Genomic DNA, 23922 nt, shown 5'->3' with positions numbered 1-23922 from the left:
TGATATCATCATATATAAATATAGCAGTTCATGACAAATTACAAAACTCCGCCATCTCTCTCCCCACATCCACCACTGCTGGCGGCTCACCTCCAACTGCGCAACGCTACGCGCTGTTCACAGCCAGCTGCCTAACACTACAATGGCGAGTATTACAACAATGCAAAGCAGCCACAGACTGCACACAGCACAGCCAGTGATTTTCATACAGAGGTGGCGTTACCAATAAAAAAACCTAAACAGCCTACTTACAATATCTTGAATTTGGTTCGAACGATGATTGTTATGCTAATTAGAGGCCAGAACAAAAACTGAGCACCTTCGAAGCCCAAAGAAAACATCTCCAGTAACAGCTTTCAATGAAAAAGAAAAGTATGTAAGTTTCTTGCTAATACAATGGCGCGCAAGGGGTGGGGGGGGGGGGGGGGGAGGAGGGAGAAATCGCTTTGACTTAAGCAGTGTGCAAAGGCGTTTTCGTAAAATATGAACATGAATTGCATAAATGGAAGAAAAATGTACACGAAGTATCAAATATGCGCTTAAATGAAACTCGCAGAAGTGTGAAAGAAAAACTATTCGAAATGTTTAGAACTGCTTGTGAGAGTCAGTGTACTGCTGTCAAGAGAGATATAAATACTGGGCGTCGAATTACAAGTGAGATGAACTTACTGAATTCCAGGCATCTTCGACCTGATTGAACAGTTTCATGAAATTATGCGAAAAGGAACTCTTAACATTACGTAGTTTACCAGAAATAAACGCGTAGAACAGGTTGTTAAAAAAATTAAAAACCGACTGTATAATTGCAAAATCTTGTAATTTACGTAGCAAAACCCGAAAAAAATGGCAGAGAATAGTTTTCAGTGTTAGATCCGAAATATCTTCTTACCATTTGCGGAGAAGTACTCATTACTTTTGTTGGTCTCGTGGCCTACACATAACAACAAAGAAAAGACTGTTAATAACATTATGATTCCACGCAAAGATAATAGTGTGATTCAGTCACTCGATAAAAAAAATTTTCAACACTGCAAAGCATTTTTCAGAAAAGTGTCGGACAATATAATTTCCGATAGCTCTTTGTCATTTTAGGTTTATTAGAGGAACATTATTGTTAAAATCAGTCATACCTGCATTGTCAGTTTGCGTCACCACATTTTATGAATGTGATCAAGTGTGCCTGATACACAGCACAATATGCAGAGCAATGCCCACGGCCATTTCTCGCTTCCTTTCAGTTTTCTATAAATGAAACTACTGATTACTGTGAAGTGCCTGAATGCAGTAATCTGCAGTGCCTAATTATGGAAAATGTTTCTTTTCATCATCCAATAGACTCTTCTCATTTTAGTGACGATTGTAGGGAACAAACATTTTTAGTAAAATACACATTATTCAAAAATTATCACGTGAACTGTGCTACAGGAATTTGTTATTGATGGAAATCGTCTGTAGTGTAGCTTCAGCACTTGTGTGACAATTACATTTGAAACCTCACTTAGAAAAATTTATGAATGATTATGCTGATAAACCCCTTACGTTATTTGATTTTCAAACAGCTGAGCAAAACTGACTGTGCACAGACATTTCTCTCTTTACTTATTCAGATCATCAATAAACTGACACAATATTTTTAGTACAACGCAATCTGACTTTCAATAAACCCTAAAAAAGAATGGCCCTGACTAACAATAACCTATACCTTTTATGAATCACTTAACTCACAAAATATTCGTTACTCGAACTACTGCAATGCAGCGAGCGCCAATACTGCCAGCTAAATAAAAGATTCTAACTGCTGAAGTCACTAACTACTGATAGGCATACTTAGCAAATGAAAGATTTTGATAGAAAACAAACAACGTATTTAGCTTAATAGTGTTCAAAAGTCATATATATATATATATATATATATATATATATATATATATATATATATATATATATATATATATATGGGTGTTCCAGATATCTTGTCCACCCAAAATATCTCTGGAACAATAACAGCTATTGGAAAACGACTTTCACCGGTATCAATCTAGGGCTGGGGCCCATGAATGTACATATTTGGAAACATTCTAAAACGAAAGCATATGTGTTTTTTAACACAAACTTATGTTTTTTTAAATGGACCTCCTATATTTTTTCTTCAGCAATCCATAGCATGACAAAGCACATACACAATGGCGTTGATTGCATCGCAATATTCCCATTACATCCCGAGATATTGAGACGCGAAGTTGACGCTTGAAACACCCGACATGCGCTGCTAGCGCACGTCCTGAGGCTCAGGCGTGAACCCCATGGTGTCCGTAATCGCGATGTGATTGACATGTATAATCACACCTCCATACTTATCAAGAGGTCCGAAACGAATAATACGGTCTGCTGCCATCAACTCTCATAAGCACATAATGGTTTCCCTCCTGCACGTTTTACGTATCTACGTACACAATATGAACCACTACCGATCGGTGTACACCCGTCAGGTTGTCTTATTTATCCTGCACACCCAAAATAAGGTTTATCTAATGCGTTATATGACCCATTGTGCCTGTCGCGCAGGGCCTGGCTCTACCTAGTAAAGTGTCCAGCGTAGTTCCCACTACTGCCACAGTTACCACTTCGCCTAGTTTATGATTTGCGACCCATGCAAACTCCTGTACTCCACCACCCTCCGAGCATCCCATTTGTTGTTGCTTTGGCGTGCAGTACACCGCTTGCCAGTGGAGTCGTGCATCAGAGTAATCTAGTGACGGCACGGAGGTAGTACACATTGTGAATAAACGTTGTGTTGTGGAAATTATACTGTACAGTATAATGTACACACATGAAGATATGGTAGAAATGCTGCTGATCTATGGAGAATGTACGTTGACGGGAAATACGTTATGAGATTGCTTGTTTGTTGATAGTACTGTTAGCGAACATTATGATTATTAAGTTAATATGTCTGTTTTCTACCCTACTCTACATACCTGTACTGTACCCTGTTGTAGGTGGACGAAATGCTGTTCAGGCAGAACGACTGTACAGAAGACGATTCCCTGACAAGCCATCGCCTTCGCGCCGGATGTTTGGTCGTCTCACATCTCGTCTACGTGAAACGGGAAGCTTAAATCCAAGACCTCGACATCGTCCTAGAACACGCACAGATGAACGTACTGAAGTTGCTGTGCTCGCTACCATAGCTGTGAATCCTCAAATCAGCACACGTCAAATTGAACGTGAAGTTGGTGTGTCGAAATCAAGTGCACAGCGTATTCTTAAACGTCATAAATTTCATCCTTACCATGTTCATTTACACCAGGATCTTCATGGAAATGACTTCCGCAATAGCGTAACATTTTGTCGGTGGGCTCAGCAAAAACTTCTGACTAATCCAAATATTTTTGCAGATGTTCTCTTTACCGACGAGGCATCTTCTCCAACAAAGGAATTGTCAATATGAGGAATATGCATTATTGGTCCGCAGACAATCCAAAATGGCTCCGTCAGGTAGAGCATCAACGTCCGTGGAAAGTTAATGTTTGGTGTGGGATTATTGGAGATACCATTATCGGACCTTTCTTTATAAATGGCATCCAAAATAGACAATACTCCAGATTTATACGACACAATCTTCCTGTTCTCTTGGACACCGTACCTCTGAACCGGAGAATGGTAACGTGGTATCATCATGACGGATGCCCTGCACATAACGCCTTAAGAGCATGACGACTTCTGAACCGTAAGTTCCCTGGTAGGTGGATTGGACGAGGTGGCCCAGTTAGGTGGCCTGCCCGATCTCCGGACCTTACACCGCTGGATTAGTTTCTTTGGGGAGCAGTGAAGGATGCTGTTTACCAACATGAACCAACAACACCAGAGGACATGAAGCAACGCATTATTGATGCTTGTACAGCCATCAAAATGGAAACAGTAGCACGAAGTAGGGCATCATTCATCCGTAGAGTGACCTTATGTGTGCAAGCCAATGGGCATCACTTTGAGCATGAGATGTGAACGATATGTTTAGTATGTAGTGCTGGTATCACAGTGGAAGTTTCTACAAAGGGCCATTTTACCCAGCGATGTTAAGAAACATTTGATTGCAACAAGTTGTCATTTAATGCATTAGATAAACATAACATTGATAATTATGTGATAATAAAACTAATTGGTTAAACATGTTTACACTCATCTTCTATGTCCTACCTGAACTTCCCAAATCAAAACATTTTTACCTAAACAACGGTAAAACTTTTAGTCCACTTGCCCGTTTCACTAAAACCATCAACATGAATTTTACTGTTAAGAGTGAATGATTAACTTTCACTTGCGCTAGATCTACAGTAAAGTAAAGTTTTAACGTTGAATGGCATTACCTTTTTAGTAACGGATTAACGATAAGCGAAGTTAACTTTGTGACTAACGTTGTGGTACACAGATATGTTACAAAACCGCATCACCCCTAGCCTGTGGGATAAATACCTACTGGAATGTCCGACGTTAATGCAGGATGGCAGCAGACCGCATTATTCGTTTCGGCCCTCTTGATAAGTATGGAAGTGTGATTACGCATGTCAATCACATCGCGATTACGGGCAGCATGGGGTTCACGCCTGAGCCTCAGGCCGTGCGCTAGCAGCGCATGTCGGGTGTTTCAAGCGTCAACTTCGCGTCTTGATATCTTGGGATGTAATGGGAATATTGCGATGCAATCAACGCCATTGTGTATGTGCTTTGTCATGCTATGGATTACTGAAGAAAAAATATAGGACGTCCACTTAAAAAAACATAAGTTTGTGTTAAAAAACACATATGCTTTCGTTTCAGAATGTTTCCAAATATGTACATTCGTGCCTTACATTGATACCGGTGAAAGTCGTTTTCCAATAGCTGTTATTGTTCCAGAGATATTTTGGGTGGACACCCTAAATATATATATATATATATATATATATATATATATATATATATATATATATATATATAAGTTCAGCAGTTCATGGCATCCAGTCTTACAAATTTACTGTATCTGATGGACACTCGTCCAGATCATCCGCTCTCAGAACTCCGCCATCTCTCTCCCCACATCCGCCACTGCTGGCGGCTCACCTCCAACTGCGCAACGCTACGCGCTGTTCACATCCAACTGCCCAACACTACAATAGCGAATATTTCAACAATTCCAACCAGCCACAGACTGCACACAGCACAGTCAGTGATTTTCATACAGAGCGCTATGTGGCGTTACCAACATAAAAACCTAAACAGCCTACTTACACATTTGCAACTGTTCAGCTCTCAGTATGATCTTCAAGTTATTCAGAAAGCTAATAATTTCAGACAAATCCAGTATGGTTTAAGTACTCAAAACTCGCGTGTGAGCAGTCTGAAGTTCGCGTTGTGCGGCACTATATTCTCATGTCACGGGTGCGTCTGCTTACTCCCCGATCGGATTGTAGACTGGAAGGGCAGTTGTCAAACCGTTGTTGTAAGTGGTTCTTTGTGCGTAAGAAATGAGCAGCTTTAGAATAAAAAGAAGTGCGCCTTAGCAACTACCATTTTCACAATATATTTCTTTTGGAGTATTCTTCCTGTGTAAAAAATTTCTGGCTAGGTTTCGACATGCCGGATGGCACCATTATGCCACTACAGTAAAACAGTTTTGTTGACTACCTACAGAGATTTGAAATTTCAGTCTACAGAAAGAATGCAACTATTGATGGTATCATTACGGCACTAATATTACTACCGCAAATACTTCACACGATTAATCGAGCAGTGACCGTTAGACACTATAGACCGTCAGTACAGCTCGATCAACAAGTACGCCGAGAGAAACTGAAGAGTCACATGACTTCACAGGATTATTTATTGAAAACGAAACGTTCACACGTCCGCTGGTACACTCAGCGAAAATTCAACCCTATACAGGGAGTGAGCTTATGCGAAAGTTTCACTACAGCTATTTCACAAGAAGCACAAGAAATACCTCTTAAAAAAACTAAAATTAATAATTCACTGCAATCCACAATCAAATTGATCAGTCACTTTAGCGTTCAGATCCGCTCTAATTGCTAACTGCTCGCCACGAAATTTCAGAATAGCTGAGAGACTTCGATGCACGACCTACCGATAAGCACAGTCCAGCGCGATGCCAGAGTCTCATAGCACAGACATCGTCAGAGGGACTTTATTTATTTTGTTGAGAAGAAACAACTCTTGATTTCTGCGCCATTAATGGCATGACAAAATATTTGAATCTGAATCATAAGCCCACTGACTGGAAGCTATACGTAGAGTCATCCAATCTTAGTCTGAAAACTGTATTACTTAACAACGGAAACCATCGTACTTCTATTCTTGTTGGTCATAGACTCCACATGCTGGAAGACTTACGCGAACATGGCAGTCCAGCTCGACTAAATCAAACACTTGTGCTGACACACGAGTGGAAAATCTGTGGAGATGTAAAGGTGATCGCTGCACTCTTAGGTGTGCATTTGGGATACACTTAACACTGCTGCCTTTTATGTATGTGGCACGGTAGGGATAGGAAACCACAATATATTCGAGCAGGCTGGTCTGCGGGAAATCTTAAGTCTAGCCGAGCATCTCGTGGGCACGAAAGACATTCTTCTTCCATTTCATGCAAGCCGGCTGGAGTGTCCGAGCGGCTCTAGGGGCTAAAGTCTGCAACCGCGCGACCGCTACGGTCGCAGGTTCGAATCCTGCCTCGGGCATGGATGTGTGTGATGTCTTTAGGTTAGTTAGGTTTAAGTAGTTGTAAGTTCTAGGGGACTGATGACCTCAGAAGTTAAGTCTCATAGTGCTCAGAGCCATTTTTTTGTTAAAATAAAATACTTTCACCTAGGACAGAAACTCGGGCCAAAATTTGTGAGATTTGTGTCATGAAATGAAGGAACCACTAAAAAAAATTTCTTATTGGACAGTGTTTCCGAGAGCATTACAGTTTGTGTGAACGGTGCTGTCCACGGTCAGCGCGACTTCACCTTGGACGGAGGCGGTGTGGAGCGCGTGACTCGGGCCGTTTCCGCGTACGGAGCGGCAGCTAGTCTCGCGGTGGTGACTCACCGTCACGAGGGCCGCGGGCTGGAGGCGGGCGCCCAGGCCCTCCAGCAGCCGCCGCAGCGGTCACGCGGCCGGTGCACCCACCCAGCCAGCCCCAACTGGACTTCCCGGCCGCCGCCGCCGCCGCTCACACACCGTCACGGGACCCTCGCGCGTCCTTCACCACTGGTGAACGCACATCTACCTGTGCTGGGGGGACGGGGGGGGGGGGGGGGGAACACAGAGAATCTTGTGAGGTCGCATCCTGAACGGACGGGGATAAAACTTTATACACTACAAGTAGTAGTGGTACCTACACTACTGGCCATTAAAATTGCTACACCACGAAGATGACGTGCTACAGATGCTGTGATATACAAATGATTAGCTTTTCAGAGCATTCACACAAGGTTGGCGCCGGTGGCGACACCTACAACGAGCTGACATGAGGAAACTGTCCAACCGATTTATTATACACAAACAGCAGTTGACCGGCGTTGCCTGGTGAAACGTTGTTGTAATGCCTCGTGTAATGAGGAAAATGCGTACCATCACGTTTCGGACTTTGATAATGGTCGGATTGTAGCCTATCGCGATTCCGGTTTATCGTATCGCGACATTGCTGCTTGCGTTGGTCGAGAGCCAATGACTGTTAGCAGAATATGGAATCGGTGCGTTCAGGAGGGTAATACGTAACGCCGTGCTGGATCCCAACGGCCTCGTATCACTAGCAGTCGAGATGACAGGCATCTTATCCGCATGGCTGTAACGGATCGTGCAGCCACGTCTCGATCCCTGAGTCAACAGATGGGGACGTTTGCAAGACAACAACCTTTTGCACAAACAGTTCGACGACGTTTGCAGCAGCATGGACAGTCAGCTCGGAGACCAAGGCTGCGGTTACCCTTGACGCTGCATCACAGACAGGAGCGCCTGCGATGCTGTACTCGACGACGAACTTGGGTGCACGAATGGCAAAACGTCATTTTTTTCGCATGAATCCAGATTCTGTTTACAGCATCATGGTGGTCGCATGGCGACATCGCTGTGAACGCACATTGGAGGCGTGTATTCGTCATCGCCATACTGGCGTATCACCCTGCATGATGGTATGGGGTGCCATTGGTTACACTCTCGGTCAGCTCTTGCTCCCATTGACGGCACTGGATACAGAAAATGTTCGACTGCTGCCCTGGCCAGCACATTCTCCAGATCTCTCCCCAATTGAAAACGTCTCGTCAATGGTGGCCGAGCAATTGCCTCGTCACAATACGCCAGTCACTACTCTTGATGAAGTGTGGTATCGTGTTGAACCTGCATGGGCAGCTGTACCTGTACACCCAATCCAAGCTCTGTTTCACTCAATGCCCAGGCGTACCAAGGCCGTTATTACGGCCAGAGGGGGTTGTTATGGGTACTGATTTGTCAGGACCTATGCACCCAAACTGCGTGGAAATCTAATCACATTTCAGTTATAGTATAATATATTTGTCCAATGAATACCGGTTTATCATCCGCATTTCTTCTTCGTGTAGCAGTTTTAATGGCGATTAGTGTAGAATTACACTACCTGACAGAAGAAGTGAAGCACCCAGATGACATGTTCGGATGTCACTTTATCCTGGTACATACGAAGTAATGTGCCCCACTTTCGGATGGTAGTGGAATTTCGGATAAGTGGACAGTACTGCCGATGCGGTTCAGAATGGTTCAAATGGCTCTGAACACTATGGGACTTGACATCTGAGGTCATCAGTCCCCCAGAACTTAGAACTACTTAAACCTGACTAACCTAAGGACATCACACACATCCATGCCCGAGGCAGCATTCGAACCTGCGACCGGAGCGGCTGCTGCCGATGCGGAAACTAGCCGAAATCGTTGTGCTTCCGCCGTTTTAGTGTCCTTCTAACTGCCAAGCGCATCCGTCACCTTCTGTGCTCGCAGTTCATCTTTTTCCTTAATATCTTACAGTTCAATATAAAATTTTATAGACAAGACATAAGCATCACAGCTGCATGGTAAGTAAACTAAAGAGTCAAACAAACTGGTACACATGTCTAACATCGTGTAGGGCCCCCGTGAGCACGGAGAATTGCCGCAACACGACGCGGCATGGACTCGACTAGTGTCTGAAGTAGTGCTGGAGGGGACTGACACCATGAATCCGGCAGGGCTGTCCATAAATCCGTAGGAATCCGAGGAAGGTGGAGATTTCTTCTGAACAGCGCGTTGCAAGGCATCCCAGATACTCTCAATAACGTTCATGTCTGGGGAGTTCGGTCCCCAGAACTCAGAAGAGGGTTCCTGGAGCCACTCTGTAGCAATTCTGGACGTGTGGGGTGTCGCATTGCCCTGCTAGAATTGCCCAAGTCCGTTGGAATGCACAATGGACATGAATGGATGCAGGTGATCAGATACGATGCTTACGTACGTGTCACCTGTCATAGTCGCATCTAGACGTATCAGGGATTCCGTATCACTCCAACGGCTCACGCCCCACACCATTACAGAGCCTCCACCAGCTTGAACAGTACCCTGCTGACATGCAGGGTCCACGGATTCATGAGGTTGTCTCCATACACGTACACGTCCACCCGCTCGATACGATTTGAAACGAGACTCGTCCGACCAGGCAACATGTTTCCAGTCATCAACAGTCCAATTCCGTGTCGACGGGCCCAGGCAAGGCGTATAGCTTTGTGTCGTGCAATCGTCGTGGGTATAAGAGTGGGCGTTCGGCTCCGAAAGTCCATATCGATGATGTTTCGTTGAATGGTTCGCACGCTGACTCTTAATGCTGGCCCAGCATTGAAATCTGTAGAAGTTTGCGGAAGGGTTGCACTTCTGTCCTGTTCTTGCAGTATCTTTTACCGGCCGAAGCAATCTCGGAGATTTGATGTTACCTGATTCCTCATATTCACGGTACACTTGTGAAATGGTCTTACCTGTCATTGTAGCGGCAGTAACCGATCTAACAAATGCGCCAGACGCTTGTTGTCTTATATAGGCTTTACCGAACGCAGCTCCGTATTCTGCCTCTTTTCATATCCCTGTGTTTGAATATGCATGCCTGTACCAGTTCCTTTGGCGCTTCATTGATATTTTAGTCTTAGTTATTAGTGATATATCATATTTAATTATAGTTGTCAGTAGCTTTTAAATATTATAATTCATTACATATTTCGGTAATTCAGCGATGTTTGTCAAATAATACAGGTGCTTAATTTCGGGTCCCCCCCCATGAACCATGGACCTTGCCGTTGGTGGGGAGGCTTGCGCGCCTCAGCGATACAGATAGCCGTACCGTAGGTGCAACCACAACGGAGGGGTATCTGTTGAGAGGCCAGACAAACGTGTGGTTCCTGAAGAGGGGCAGCAGCCTTTTCAGTAGTTGCAAGGGCAACAGTCTGGATGATTGACTGATCTGGCCTTGTAACAATAACCAAAACGGCCTTGCTGTGCTGGTACTGCGAACGGCTGAAAGCAAGGGGAAACTACAGCCGTAATTTTTCCCGAGGGCATGCAGCTTTACTGTATGATTACATGATGATGGCGTCCTCTTGGGTAAAATATTCCGGAGGTAAAATAGTCCCCCATTCGGATCTCCGGGCGGGGACTACTCAAGAGGATGTCGTTATCGGGAGAAAGAAAACTGGCGTTCTACGGATCGGAGCGTGGAATGTCAGATCCCTTAATCGGGCAGGTAGGTTAGAAAATTTAAAAAGGGAAATGGATAGGTTGAAGTTAGATATAGTGGGAATTAGTGAAGTTCGGTGGCAGGAGGAACAAGACTTCTGGTCAGGTGACTACAGGGTTATAAACACAAAATCAAATAGGGGTAATGCAGGAGCAGGTTTAATAATGAATAGGAAAATAGGAATGCGGGTAAGCTACTACAAACAGTATAGTGAACGCATTATTGTGGCCAAGATAGACACGAAGCCCACACCTACTACAGTAGTACAAGTTTATATGCCAACTAGCTCTGCAGATGACGAAGAAATTGAAGAAATGTATGATGAAATAAAAGAAATTATTCAGATTGTGAAGGGAGACGAAAATTTAATAGTCATGGGTGACTGGAATTCGAGTGTAGGAAAAGGGAGAGAAGGAAACATAGTAGGTGAATATGGATTGGGGGACAGAAATGAAAGAGGAAGCCGCCTGGTAGAATTTTGCACAGAGCACAACATAATCATAACTAACACTTGGTTTAAGAATAATGAAAGAAGGTTGTATACATGGAAGAACCCTGGAGATACTAAAAGGTATCAGATAGATTATATAATGGTAAGACAGAGATTTAGGAACCAGGTTTTAAATTGTAAGACATTTCCAGGGGCAGATGTGGACTCTGACCACAATCTATTGGTTATGACCTGTAGATTAAAACTGAAGAAACTGCAAAAAGGTGGGAATTTAAGGAGATGGGACCTGGATAAACTAAAAGAACCAGAGGTTGTACAGAGATTCAGGGAGAGCATAAGGGAGCAATTGACAGGAATGGGAGAAATAAATACAGTAGAAGAAGAATGGGTAGCTTTGAGGGATGAAATAGTGAAGGCAGCAGAGGATCAAGTAGGTAAAAAGACGAGGGCTAGTAGAAATCCTTGGGTAACAGAAGAAATATTGAATTTAATTGATGAAAGGAGAAAATATAAAAATGCAGTAAGTGAAACAGGCAAAAAGGAATACAAACGTCTCAAAAATGAGATCGACAGGAAGTGCAAAATGGCTAAGCAGGGATGGCTAGAGGACAAATGTAAGGATGTAGAGGCCTATCTCACTAGGGGTAAGATAGATACCGCCTACAGGAAAATTAAAGAGACCTTTGGAGATAAGAGAACGACTTGTATGAATATCAAGAGCTCAGATGGAAACCCAGTTCTAAGCAAAGAAGGGAAAGCAGAAAGGTGGAAGGAGTATATAGAGGGTCTATACAAGGGCGATGTACTTGAGGACAATATTATGGAAATGGAAGAGGATGTAGATGAAGATGAAATGGGAGATACGATACTGCGTGAAGAGTTTGACAGAGCACTGAAAGACCTGAGTCGAAACAAGGCCCCCGGAGTAGACAATATTCCATTGGAACTACTGACGGCCGTGGGAGAGCCAGTCCTGACAAAACTCTACCATCTGGTGAGCAAGATGTATGAAACAGGCGAAATACCCTCAGACTTCAAGATGAATATAATAATTCCAATCCCAAAGAAAGCAGGTGTTGACAGATGTGAAAATTACCGAACTATCAGCTTAATAAGTCACAGCTGCAAAATACTAACACGAATTCTTTACAGACGAATGGAAAAACTAGTAGAAGCCAACCTCGGGGAAGATCAGTTCGGATTCCGTAGAAACACTGGAGCACGTGAGGCAATACTGACCTTACGACTTATCTTAGAAGAAAGACTAAGGAAAGGCAAACCTACGTTTCTAGCATTTGTAGACTTAGAGAAAGCTTTTGACAATGTTGACTGGAATACTCTCTTTCAAATTCTAAAGGTGGCAGGGGTAAAATACAGGGAGCGAAAGGCTATTTACAATTTGTACAGAAACCAGATGGCAGTTATAAGAGTCGAGGGACATGAAAGAGAAGCAGTGATTGGGAAGGGAGTAAGACAGGGTTGTAGCCTCTCCCCGATGTTGTTCAATCTGTATATTGAGCAAGCAGTAAAGGAAACAAAAGAAAAATTCGGGGTAGGTATTAAAATTCATGGAGAAGAAATAAAAACTTTGAGGTTCGCCGATGACATTGTAATTCTGTCAGAGACAGCAAAGGACTTGGAAGAGCAGTTGAATGGAATGGACAGTGTCTTGAAAGGAGGATATAAGATGAACATCAACAAAAGCAAAACAAGGATAATGGAATGTAGTCTAATTAAGTCCGGTGATGTTGAGGGAATTAGATTAGGAAATGAGGCACTTAAAGTAGTAAAGGAGTTTTGCTATTTGGGGAGCAAAATAACTGATGATGGTCGAATTAGAGAGGATATAAAACGTAGACTGGCAATGGCAAGGAAAGCGTTTCTGAATAAGAGAAATTTGTTAACATCGAGTATTGATTTAAGTGTCAGGAAGTCGTTTCTGAAAGTATTTGTATGGAGTGTAGCCATGTATGGAAGTGAAACATGGACGATAAATAGTTTGGACAAGAAGAGAATAGAAGCTTTCGAAATGTGGTGCTACAGAAGAATGCTGAAGATTAGATGGGTAGATCACATAACTAATGAGGAGGTATTGAATAGGATTGGGGAGGAGAGAAGTTTGTGGCACAACTTGACCAGAAGAAGGGATCGGTTGGTAGGACATGTTCTGAGGCATCAAGGGATCACCAATTTAGTATTGGAGGGCAGCGTGGAGGGTAAAAATCGTAGAGGGAGACCAAGAGATGAATACACTAAGCAGATTCAGAAGGATGTAGGTTGCAGTGGGTACTGGGAGATGAAAAAGCTTGCACAGGATAGAGTAGCATGGAGAGCTGCATCAAACCAGTCTCAGGACTGAAGACCACAACGACAACAACAATTTCGGGTACTGCTAGGGTGCTTAATTTTGACCATCTGAGATATGAGCCGCTTTAAAGCCTTTGCTTTTTATTTATTTTCAGGCGATAACTGGGAAGAAAAGTAAATATTGCACACAGGAAAATATGAGGGAGGCAATGGGAACTATTACAAACAGAGAAATGGGGTTCTTAAAGGCGTCCGAAGAGTGTCAAGTGCCAGAGTGTAGACTTGTAGTTTACGTAAAGACAGGAAACTTGGAAGAGAAACGAGGCTCTAGGATAGGCAGAAAATGTGCTTTAGCAAGAGGCTTGCTAAAATGAAATAGGGTAATTTTAGAAGAAATAGGAAAATCTAGTTAGCGTAAAACACCAAAGCACAGAAAAGGCCAGCCAGAAGAACACAAAGGTGTTTAAAATGAGTAGGCGACAAAGAAAAACGACATGTGAGTTGTCACCTGCTGAGGGTTTCAGAAGTTCTGTTTTCCTTCTCTCGACAGATGATGAAGACAGAACAGATGAGGGATGCTCCTATTGTTCTGTCTCATACTGGGAGACAACTCTGGAGGAGACTGTATAAGGATTTTAGGATGTTTACGTTAGGTAGATGAACTTCGTTCAGTGACTAACAAACAAGACTAAAAGTCGTGGAAATTTGAAAATTCAAAATGATAGCTACAATGTAGTTATAGTACTATCATTGTTGTGATCAAGGGAGACATCAAAAGATTACATTTTGTAATAAAAAATTTTCCTGTAAGTTTGCAATTTTAAATTTGCTTATGAAACAATCGTATCCGAAATTAAGTGAGCCTTGAGCAGCGGCTGGTGAAGTATCAGTGCAGCAGCAGTGCAGTAGCGAGTCGCACATTTAGCTTTCATATTTGTTGTGTAGTTTGATTAATTTCTTTCCGAGTGTTTGTGCACTTGCATTTTTAATTACATATAATCATTGCGTATCCTCGTATTTGAGAGGAGTATTATTGCTTATTGATAGCTATAGAGTATAAATTCGCGGAGTCGTTAGTCAGTTGTTTGTTTTGGACAGTCAGTGCGCTTTTGACAGAGCTCAGTGAGCCTTGAGCAGCCGTTGGTGAAGTATCAGTGCAGTAGCGAGTCGCATATTTAGCTTTCATATTTGTTGTGTAGTTTGATTCTTAATTTCTTTCCGAGTGTTTATGCGCTTGCACATTTAATTACATAAAATCCTTGCGTATTCTCGTATTTGAGAGGAGTGATATTGCTCATTTGTAGCCTTAGAGTATTAATTCGCGGAGTCGTTAGCTATTAGCAGTAGGATGGATAGGATGTGTGCGGGTGCAGGAGGACCTGGCCGCGGTTCGCGAGCTGCTGAGCGTGCGGTTGGCCACAGTCAGCCGCTCTGTCTGACGCCTCGAGGTGCAGCGACGGGGGAGGTTCTGGCGAGTCGCTTGAGACACCCCAGGTGTCGCTTTCTGCGTCCGCTGATAGCCGCCGAGGCACCTTCTAGTGTACCCGGCGCATTGAGGCCGCCCTCACCTCAGGGAGAGTGGCGGACTGCAACGCGTTCGTGTCGCTCGAGGCGGAGGGCCAATGTGGAGGATGGCATCACCCGTTCATCCTGTCAGTGGGCAGGTGGCCGCTCCTCCAGCAGGGCCCGAGCAGGCACACGGGGGCAATGGCTTGCTGGTTATTGGGAGATCCAACGTTAGGTGGGTGATGGAGCCCCTTAGGGAAGTAGCGTACAGGGCTGGAAAAAAATCCAACGTGCACTCGGTTTGTTTGATGGGGGCCTCATCCTAGATGTGGAGGCGGCCTTGCCTGTGGCTATCGAGCGTACGGGTTGCAGTCGTCTGCAAGTAGTTGCTCATGTCGGCGCTAATGATGCCTGTCGCTTGGGTTCTGAGGCGGTCCTCAGTTCGTACAGGCGGCTTGCGGATTTGGTGAAGACCGCTGGCTTCACACGAGGGGTGCAAGCAGAGCGCTCTATTTGCAGCATCGTTCCCAGAGTGGATCGGAGTCCTTTGGTTTGGATCCTAGTGGAGGGTCTCAACCAGAGGCTTCGTCGACTGTGTGACGGTCTTGGCTGCAGATTCCTAGACCTGCGCTATTGGGTGTGGAACTGTAGGACGCCGCTAGATAGGTCAGGGGAGCACTACACAAAGGAAGGGGCTACTCGGGTAGCAGAGTACTTGTGGATTGCACATGGGGGTTTTTTAGGCTAGGCAGTAGTGCGAGGTGTCCTTATGAACACTCAGTCGACCTGCAGGCAGGGAAATCAGGACGCGCTCAGTATAGACACTTTAGCTATCAAGATATTAGCAGTAAATTTTCAGAGTGTTTGGAATAAAGTTCCTGAATTTACTGCCCTCCAGGAAGCGTGTGGCACGCAAATTATTCTCGGGACTGAGACCTGGCTGAACCCTGAGATAGGAAGTTCTGAAATATTTAGTGAGGGTTGGAACGTGTATCGTAAAGACAGATTAGACACCGTAGGAGGTGGTGTCTTTATTGCAGTTGACAAAAATATTGTCAACTGAGGTCGAATTAGAGTGATCGTGAAGTTACCTGGACACGTTTAACAGGGCTAGGGGAAACAGTTAATTGTGGAGTGTTATTACCGGCCATCAGGTTCCACCGTGACAGTTCTAGAATCATTCAAAGGGAGTCTACACTCTGCACTCTGTATCGCAGAAGTACCCAGATCATGCTATATTAGTCGGAGGCGACTTCAACCTACCTAGTATAGACTGGTATGTATATCGATTCATTACAGGTGGTACAGACAAACCGTCGTGTGAATTACCCAACGCGTAATGGAAATACTTTAGATCTGGTAGACACGAACAGACCAGACCTCATCGACGGTGTCAGTGTTGAGACAGAGATTAGTGATCATGGTGTTGTCATTACGACTATGGGTACGAAAGTTAAAAAATCGGTCAAAAAGGCGAGGAGAGTATTCTTACTAGAAAGAGCAGATAAGCAATTGTTAGCATCCCACTTAGTAAATGAATCGACTTCATTTACTTCCGGTACGGTGGACGTGGAATTATGGGCAAATTTTAAACACATTGTAAATCACGCATTGGACAAGTATGTGCCGAAAAAGTGGGTTACGGACGGAAAAGACCCACCGTGGTTCAACAGCGCAATTCGGGTAATGCACGGGAAGCAAAGGCAGTTGCACTCGCGGTACAAGAAAGATCGGGAGAATGAGAACACGGAAAAGTTAGTAGAGATTCGTGCTGCTGTAAAAAGAGCGATGCGCGAAGCATTCAACCACTACCACCGTCATACCTTAGCAAAAGAGCTTGCTGAAAACCCAAGGAAATTCTGGTCTTACGTAAAATCGGTAAGCGAGTCGAAGGCTTCCATCAAGTCACTCGCTGATCAGTCTGGTCTGGCAACGGAAGACAGAAAAACGAAAGCTGAAATTTTAAATTTAGCATTTGAGAAATCTTTCACGCAGGAGGATTGTACAAACATACCGCAGTTTGTCTCGTACAGATTCCCGTATGGAGGACATAGTGGTAGACATCCCTGGGGTTGTGAAGCAGCTGAGTGGGTTGAAAGTAAATAAATCGCCAGGTCCTGATGGGATTCCAATTCGGTTTTACAGAGAGTACTCTACTGCATTGGCTCCTTACTTAGCTTGCATTTATCGCGAATCTCTTGCCCAACGTAAAGCCCCGAGCGACTGGTAAAAAGCGCAGGTGACGCCTGTATATAAGAAGGGTAGGACGGATCCTCAAAATTACAGATCAATATCCTTAACATCGGTTTGTTGCAGGATTCTCGACCATATTCTCAGTTCGAATATAATGAATTTCCTTGAGATAGAGAAGTTGCTGTCCATGCATCAGCACGGATTTAGAAAGCATCGCTCCTGCGAAACGCAACTCACCCTTTTTTCACATGATATCTTGCGGACCATGGATGAAGGGTATCAGACGGATGCAATATTGCTTGACTTCCTGAAAGCGTTTGACTAGGTGCCCCACTGCAGACTCCTAACTAAGGTACGAGCATATGGGATTGGTTCCCAAGTATGTTCGTGGCTCGAAGACTTCTTAAGTAATAGAACCCAGTACGTTGTCCTCGATGGCGAGTGTTCATCGGAGGTGAGGGTATCATCTGGAGTGCCCCAGGGAAGTGTGGTAGGTCCGCTGTTGTTTTCTATCTACATAAACGATCTTTTGTATAGGGTGGATAGCAATGTGCGGCTGTTTGCTGATGATCCTGTGGTGTGCGGGAAGGTGTCGTCGTTGAGTGACTGTAGGAGGATACAAGATGACTTGGGCAGGATTTATGATTGGTGTAAAGAATGGCAGCTAATTCTAAATATAGATAAATGTAAATTAATGCAGATGAATAGGAAAAAGAATCCCGTAATGTTTGAATACTCCATTAGTAGTGTAGCGCTTGACACAGTCACGTCGATTAAATATTTGGGTGTAACACTGCAGAGCGATATGAAGTGGGACAAGCATGTAATGGCAGTTGTGGGGAAGGCGGATAGTCGTCTTCGGTTCATTGGTAGAATGTTGGGAAGATGTGGTTCATCTGTAAAGGAGACCGCTTATAAAACACTAATAAGACCTATTCTTGAGTACTGCTCTAGCGTTTGGGATCCCAGTGAGGTCGGATTCAGGGAGGACATAGAAGCAATTCAGAGGCGGGCTGCTAGATTTGTTACTGGTTGGTTTGATCATCGCGCGAGTGTTACGGAAATGCTTCAGGAACTAGGGTGGGAGTCTCTAGAGGAAAGGAGGCGTTCTTTTCGTGCGCCGCTACTGAGGAAATTTAGAGAACCAGCATTTGAGGCTGACTGCAGTACAATTTTACTGCCGCCAACTTACATTTCGCGGAAATACCACAAAGACAAGCGAGATTAGGACTCTTACAGAGGCATATAGGCAGTCATTTTTCCCTAGTTCTGTTTGGGAGTGGAACAGGGAGAGAAGATGCTAGTTGTGGTATGAGGTACCCTCCGCCACGCACCGTATGGTGGATTGCGGAGTATGTATGTAGATGGAGATGTAAGTACCACTACTATTTGAAATTGCGCACTGTTTTAATAGGCTCTCCAAACTGCACAAATTTCTTTGGCGTCAACTATGAAATGTAATCTATTGACTTTCGCTGTAGAAGGTTATACAGGTGGTCCACTGATCGTGACCGGGCCAAATATCTCACAAAATAAGCGTCAAACGTAAAAACTACAAAGAACCAAACTTGTCTAGCTTGAAGGGGGAAACCAGATAGCGCAATGGTTCGCCCGCTAGATGGCACTGCGTTAGGTCAAACGGATATCAACTGCGTTTTTTAAAAATAGGAACTACCACTTTTTATTACTTATTCATGCAGTACGTAAGGAAATATGAATGATTTAGTTGGACCACATTTTTCGCTTTGTGATAGATGGCTATGTAATAGTCACAAACATATGGCTCACAATTTTAGACGAACAGTTGGTAACAGGTAGGTTTTTTAAACTAAAATACAGAACGTAGGTACGTTTGAACGTTTTATTTCGGTTGTTCCAATGTGATACATATACCTTTGTGAACTTATCATTTCTGAGAACCCATGCTGTTACAGCGTGATTACCTGTAAATCCAACATTTATGCAACAAATGCTCAAAATGATGTCCGTCAACCTGAATGCATTTGGCAATACGTGTAACGACATTCCTCTCAACAGCGAGTAGTTCGCCTTCCGTAATGTTCGCACATGCATTGACATTGCGCTGTCGCATGTTGTCAGGCGTTGTCGGTGGATCACGGTAGCAAATATCCTTCAACTTTCCCCACAGAAACAAATCCGAGGACGACAGATCCGGTGAACGTGCGGGCCATGGTATGGTGCTTCGACGACCAATCCCTGTCATGAAATATGCTATTCAATACCGCTTCAACCGCACATGAGCTATGTGCCGGACACCCATCATGTTGGAAGTACATCGCCATTCTGTCATGCAGTGAAACATCTTGTGGTAACATCGGTAGAACATTACGCAGGAAATCAGCACACATTGCATCATTTAGATTGCCATCCTCTCATAATGCCGCACCATACATTAACCCGCCAAGGTCGCTGATGTTCCACTTGTCGCAGCCATCGTGGATTTTCCGTTGCCCAATAGTGTATATTATGCCGGTTTACGTTACCACTGTTGGTGAATGACGCTTCGTCGCGAAATAGAACGCATGCAAAGAATCAGTCATCGTCCCGTAATTTATCTTCTGCCCAGTGGCAGAACTGAACACGACGTTCAAAGTCGTCGCCATGCAATTCCTGGTGCATAGAAATAGGGTACGGGTGCAATCGATGTTGATGTAGCATTCTCAGCACCGACGCTTTTGAGATTCCCGATTCTCGCGCTATTTGTCTGCTACTGATGTGCGGATTAGCCGCGACAGCAGCTAAAACACATACTTTGGCATCTTCATTTGTTGCAGGTCGTGTTTGCCGTTTCACATGTGGCTGAACACTTTCTGTTTCCTTAAATAACGTAACTATTCGGTGAACGGTCCGGTCACTTGGCTGATGTCCAGGATACCGAACGCATGCATAGCACACGCCCGTTGGGCATTTTGATCACAATAGCCATACATCAACACGATATCGACCGTTTCTGCAATAGGTAAACGGTCCATTTTAACATGGGTAATGTATCACGCAGCAAATACCGTCTGCACTGGCGGAATGTTACGTGATACCACGTACTTATACGTTTGTGACTATTACAGCGCCATCTATCACAAAGCGCAAAATGTGGTCCACATAAAACATTCATATTTCTTTACGTACTACACGAATATGTAGTGAAAAATGGGGGTTCCTACCTAAAAAAAAAAAAAAGAAAAAGCAGTTGATATCCGTTTGACCTATGGCAGCGCCATCTAGCGGGCCAACCATTGCGCCATCTGGTTTCCCCCTTAAAGCTAGACTAGCTTCGTTCTTGGTAGTTTTTTGGTTTGATGTTTAATTCGTGAGATATTTGGCCTGGTCACTATCAATGGACCACCCTGTATATAACCAAAATCTGTTGTTTCACATACTTCAGTCATTTTCGGGAGCTTTCAGCCGATTCTTAACCATCCATATCCTTAGATATCGTTAGCTATTCTACAATACGCCATCTTGCCCTACGTACGTTTGGCGGCTATATAAGTGATCTGAATTGCACTTCTGTGACAGGTAGAACAGCCACCACAGAGCATTAGTGTGGTTTAACGGTCTCAGGTTTGAGCAGTCACTGTGAAGAAGGCGGAAATACTGCGTAGTCGTATGGGACAGCGTCAACAGCACGTGGCAGAGTTTGAAAGGAGTCATACCTCCACTTGGTCGGCTGGCCTAGTCGTACTATATCCAGATCTGTGAAGCATTACGATGTGACAGTGGCCCGATATTGGATTCCATGTGAGCATGATGACACGCACACTCCTCGTGAAGGTTGCGGTTGACGACGTCTGCTCACCACAATGGAGGATTACCATGTGCACCAAGCACGTCGTAACCAATTCATATCTGTGCCTGTCATCCGACAGCAACTAAAGGGTCCGTGACCCAATACATTCACCCACTGAGGGCTACTAACGACGTATTGTTAATATTAGAAAGACTGACGAGTAATATTGATGACCCTGAAAATATTCTCGCTATTGTCAATACATACCGAGCGTGTGAGGTCGAGAATTAACGGTTTGACGACATTCGCCACTCCGATAGTGACAGAGCTTCATGAACCAGCCACACGGCGGTAGTGTGTACTGTTCATGTATGAGCATAAAACCTACATCGACGTACATGCTACAGAAGCCACCGTACGCTACCCTGTCCCACTACTTTTCTTCCCTGTTTCCCTTGCAAACAGAGTGAGGGAAAAACGACTGTCTGTATGTTTCGATATCTTGCCGTTTGAGTTCCCGAACCATCTCCATAACACTAACGTGTTGTTCGAACCTGCCGGTAACAAATCTACACTACTGGCCATTAAAATTGCTACACCACGAAGATGTCCTACAGACGCGAAATTTAACCGAAAGCAAGAAGATACTGTGATAAGCAAATGATTAGCTTTTCAGAGCATTCACACAAGGTTGGCGCCGGTGGCGACACCTACGTGCTGACAAGAGGAAAGTTTCCAACCGATTTCTCATACACAAACAGCAGTTGACCGGTGTTGCCTGGTCAAACGTTGTTGTGATGCCTCGTGTAAGGAGGAGAAATGCGTACCATCACGTTTCCGACTTTGATAAAGGTCGGATTGTAGCCTATCGCGATGGCAGTTTATCGTATCGCGACATTGCCGCTCGCCTTGGTCGAGATCCAATGACTGTTAGCAGAATATGGAATCGGTGGGTTCAGGAGGCTGATACGGAACGCCGTGCTGTATCCCAACGGCCTCGTATCACTAGCAGTCGAGATGACAGGCATCTTACCCGCATGGCTGTAACGGATCGTGCAGCCACGTCTCGATCGCTGAGTAAACAGGTGGGGACATTTGCAAGACAACAACCATCTGTACGAACAGTTCGACGACGTTTGCAGCAGCATGGACTATCAGTTCGGAGACCATGGCTGCGGTTACCCTTGACGCTGCACCACAGACAGGAACGCCTGGGACGGCGTACTCAACGACGAACCTGGGTGCACGAATTCGGATGAATCCAGATTCTGTTTACAGCATCATGATGGTCGCATCCATGTTTGGCGACATCGCGGTGAACGCACATTGGAGGCGTGTATTCGTCATCGCCATACTGGCGTATCACCCGGCGTGATGGTATGGGGTGCCATTGGTTACACGTCTCGGTCACCTCTTGTTCGCATTGACAGCACTTTGAACAGTGCACGTTACATTTCAGATCTGTTACTAGCCGTGGCTCTACCCTTCATTCGATCCCTGCGAAACCCTACATTTCAGCAGGATAATTCACGGCCGTGTGTTATGGTCCTGTACAGGCTTTCTGGATACAGAAAATGTTCGACTGCTGCCCTGGCCAGCATATTCTCCAGATCTCTCACCAATTGAAAACGTCTGGTCAATGGTGGCCGAGCAACTGGCTCGTCACAATACGCCAGTCACTACTCTTGGTGAACTGTGTTATCGTGTTGAAGCTGCATGGGCAGCTGTACCTGTATACGCCATCCAAGCTCTGTTTGACTCAATGCCCAGGCGTATCAAGGCCGTTATTACGGCCTGAGGTGGTTGTTATGGGTACTGATTTGTCAGGACCTATGCATCCAAATTGCGTGAAAATGTAATCACGTGTCAGTTCTAGTATAATATATTTGTCCAACGAATACCCGTTTACCATATGCATTTCTTCTTGCTGTAGTAATTTTAATGGACGGTAGTGTATATTGTCGGTTTCAGAGCTGTATCTTTAAGAAGGGATTTATTGTCAGACAGCAGTCTGCCTATCCCCTTCAGAGCAAAAATTGAAAGGAGAACGACGAAAGTTCGCGTTTGCCGATAACCACTTTGCTAGTAATGGTAACTGCATGTTAGTGGAGTTTTCGTCACATATCTGATGTGTTGGGAACACTTGATGTCGACTTCCCTGTTTTGTTCATTCCTGCCAACAAAACTGCGTGGTGGAACTAAACGTTGCTGTTTCTGTTGGTAGCACCGAGCGCTGACTTCCCCAACATTTCCGCTTACCTCGAAGACCAGTCCTGTCATACAGCTTTTTGTTTTGTTTCAGCAGCTGGATTTGAAGAATACCTACGTGAAGAAATTGCACACTACTTCAGTTTCAAATTGTTTTTTAACGCAACTGGTGTGCTGTTTTTCCACATCGGAAATCTTGTTATTCCATTCACACCACCCGCTATTAGTGCATTCAGACTTCTTCTGTGCCACCTATACTCGCTTCGCTCAGTCAAAAAGTGGACGCTATGAAAGCTCAAAAAGTAGTAAGAGTCCTTCGTAGAGTGTAAGTAAAATTATATTGTACTACAATTTGAAAAGAACTTCCAATATTTACCGAAAATTGGGGAAAAATGTAGTACATAATGAGTATTTCGGCACTCGATATTGCCGTATTTGTATCGATATAGCGCTGAAAGAAATATCTCTGATATATATCGATACTTCATTAACAACCCTAATTTTAGGCCATAGCTGTTAGTGCCTAAGGTGTCCCTGACAGCACAGCGGTATGTAACGGACGGCCTGTGTCCTGGTCTATTACCTCTCACGCGACGTTATCGTGGTACCATTCTTCAACAGGACAATGCTCGATAATATATAGCACGTGGTTCTATGAACTGTCTGCGTGATGCTGAGCTACACCCTCGGTCGGCAAGATTCCTATATCTGTCCGTGATAGGCCACGTGTGGGACGAGCTAGGACAACGC

The sequence above is a fragment of the Schistocerca serialis genome, chromosome 4, assembly GCF_023864345.2.
Source record: "Schistocerca serialis cubense isolate TAMUIC-IGC-003099 chromosome 4, iqSchSeri2.2, whole genome shotgun sequence".
NCBI lineage: Eukaryota > Metazoa > Arthropoda > Insecta > Orthoptera > Acrididae > Schistocerca > Schistocerca serialis.
The sequence above is the reverse complement of the archived record's forward strand: the minus strand, read 5'-3'. Positions refer to the sequence as shown.